Source organism: Penaeus monodon, unplaced genomic scaffold (genome assembly GCF_015228065.2).
Source record: "Penaeus monodon isolate SGIC_2016 unplaced genomic scaffold, NSTDA_Pmon_1 PmonScaffold_1979, whole genome shotgun sequence".
In the NCBI taxonomy this organism is placed as follows: Eukaryota; Metazoa; Arthropoda; class Malacostraca; order Decapoda; family Penaeidae; genus Penaeus; species Penaeus monodon.
Genome location: NW_023649470.1, coordinates 7,528 through 10,525, shown reverse-complemented (window position 1 = coordinate 10,525; position 2,998 = coordinate 7,528). Strand labels below are relative to the sequence as shown.

At 60.2% G+C, this 2,998-nt stretch overlaps 1 pseudogene; it reads left to right on the top strand.

The window, feature by feature from the left end:
* The first annotated feature begins 683 nt into the window (after positions 1-683).
* Positions 684-2,709, top strand: LOC119569919 (annotated as a pseudogene).
* The last annotated feature ends 289 nt before the right edge of the window (positions 2,710-2,998 follow it).

Below are 2,998 nucleotides of genomic sequence, written 5' to 3'. Positions count from 1 at the left end.
TTCGCGCGCGCGCGCGCCGCGCGGGCGAGCCGGGCGGGCGGGGCTGCGGCCGGCTCCGTGTTCCCGGGAAGGGGGTCGGGGGAAGAAGGAGCGCCAAGCGCGCCCCCTGCGGAGCGCGCGCGCGAGTTCCCCTGTGGAAAGGGGTGGGCCGGCCCTTTCAGCATGCGATGGAGGGATGGAGGGAGGAAGGACAGAGGAGGAGCGGCGGGCAGCTGGCGCGGCGGGCACCCTTGGTGGCGGTGCCTGCCGTCCGTGTGCGCCTGCCCCGCCTTCCCTCGCCACCTCTCTCCCTTCGCTCCCCACCTCGCTGCGGCCGAAAGACGATGGCGAAAAAAGAGAGAGAGAGACGATGAAGGGCTCGCGCCCGGGTGGGAGGCTGCCGCGGCCGTTGTTCTGGCCCGGCGACGCTTGTTCTCTCCCACCCCTGCGTGCGGCGCACCCTAAGAGAGAAGAGCCGATGATGAAAGAAGCCATCCAGCATCGGTCCGCCCTCTTTCCCGATCCCGGCGAGAGTGCGCGGACCGATCCTGCGAAAAGCCGAGAAGTGCAAGGCGGAGAAGAGAGCGAGCGAGCAGGCGCGCGCGCGCTGCGTGCTGCGTGCCGGCGCTCCTCCTCTTCCTCCTGCGAGCACACACACACACGAACGATGGCGACCCGACGGGTCGTTTGTTGTTGTCCAATTCTACCTGGTTGATCCTGCCAGTAGTCATATGCTTGTCTCAAAGATTAAGCCATGCATGTGTAAGTACAGGCCGACTTAAGGCGAAACCGCGGACGGCTCATTAAATCAGATATAACTCATTGGATCTCTGCCGAACCGCACTACTTGGATAACTGTGGTAATTCTAGAGCTAATACATGCCTTTGTAGTCTCCGACCGCGAGGGAGGAGCGCTTTATTAGACCAAAACCCTCGGCGGCCGGCCCTTCAACCGGCCGGCCGCGATCTCCTTGGTGAATCAGAATAACTTTGGCCGAGCGCACGACCCCTCCCGCAACCCGGGTTGGGTCGGCGCCGCGTCCTGCAGGCGTCTGCCTTATCAGCTCTCGATTGTAGGTTAAACGCCTACAATGGCTATCACGGGTAACGGGGAATCAGGGTTCGATTCCGGAGAGGGAGCCTGAGAAACGGCTACCACATCTAAGGAAGGCAGCAGGCGCGCAAATTACCCACTCCCGGCACGGGGAGGTAGTGACGAAAAATACTGTTGCGAGCCCCGAACGGGGCCTCGCAATTGGAATGAGTACACTTTAAATCCTTGTACGAGGATCGAGTGGAGGGCAAGTCTGGTGCCAGCCGCCGCGGTAATTCCAGCTCCACTAGCGTATATTAAAGTTGTTGCGGTTGAAACGCTCGTAGTTTGACTTCTGCTCCGGACCGGCGGTCCGCCTTAGCGGCGGCTACTGCCGGGTTCCGAGCTGTGTCCCCGCCGGCGCGCACGGGGTTTTTTATGCCCTTAACCGGGTGTCCCCCTGTGGCCGGCACGTTTACTTTGAAAAAATTAGAGTGCTCAGAGCAGGCTGGTCTTTGCTTACAGCCCGAATGGTCGTGCATGGAATGATGGAACAGGACCTCGGTTCTATTTGTCGGTTTTTCGGAACCGAGGTAATGATTAATAGAAGCAGACGGGGGCATTCGTACTGCGACGCTAGAGGTGAAATTCTTAGACCGTCGCATGACGACCTACTGCGAAAGCATCTGCCAAGGATGTTTTCATTGATCAAGAACGAAAGTTAGAGGTTCGAAGGCGATCAGATACCGCCTAGTTCTAACCTTAAACGATGCTGACTAGCGATCCGCCGCAGTTATTCCCATGACCCGGCGGGTAGCTTCCGGGAAACCAAAGTCTTTGAGTTCCGGGGGAAGTATGGTTGCAAAGCTGAAACTTAAAGGAATTGACGGAAGGGCACCACCAGGAGTGGAGCCTGCGGCTCAATTTGACTCAACACGGGGAAACTCACCAGGCCAGGGACACCGGAAGGATTGACAGAATGAAGGCTCTTTCTCGATTCGGTGGGTGGTGGTGCATGGCCGTTCTTAGTTGGTGGAGTGATCTGTCTGGTTAATTCCGATAACGAACGAGACTCTAGCCTGCTAAATAGTCGACGGGTCTCTCGCCCAGCCTTCGCCCTCGGGCGTGGGCTCGGGTTCCCCTAAACCCGGCCGTCGCGCGGGCCTCCGCCGTCGGTTGGTTAGCGCCGCCGGCGGCGCGCCCCGCGGCGCCGGAAACTGGCGTCCGCTTCGCAGTCTTCTTCTTAGAGGGATAAGCGGCAGCAAAAAATATACTAGCCGCACGAGAGTTTGAGCCATAACAGGTCTGTGATGCCCTTAGATGTTCTGGGCCGCACGCGCGCTACAATGGAGAGTTCAGCGAGCTGTCCCTGCTCCGAGAGGAGCGGGTAACCTCGTGAAAGCTGTCCTTAAAGGGGATTGGGGCTTGCAAATGTTCCCCATGAACGAGGAATTCCCAGTAGGCGCAATTCACCAGATTGCGCCGATTTAGTCCCTGCCCTTTGTACACACCGCCCGTCGCTACTACCGATTGAATGGTCTAGTGAGGGCACCGGACTGGCGCCCTTGGAGCCGCTACCGCCGCCTCGGCGGCGGCCAGCGCCCTCGGGTCGACGGAAAGGTGTCCAAGCTGGGTCATTTAGAGGAAGTAAAAGTCGTAACAAGGTTTCCGTAGGTGAACCTGCGGAAGGATCATTAACGAGTGCTAGCAGCAGCAGCAGCACCACCACCGAGTAGTGGTGCCGCCGAAAGAGGCAACTCGCGTGCAACCCGAACGATCGGACGGACGGACGGACGGACGGGCGAGGGCCAGTGACCAAGGGGCGGAGACGGTCTTGTCTCCTGCCGCGGTCCACCTCCCAGCTCCTCGTCCCCATTTCCTCCTCCTCGTCCGCGGGGGGCTCTCGGCACGGCTCCCCGGCCCTTTTCTCTCCACCATCCCTCCCTCCCTCTGGCCGGCCGGCCGGAGGGAGGCGGGGAGGAGAGG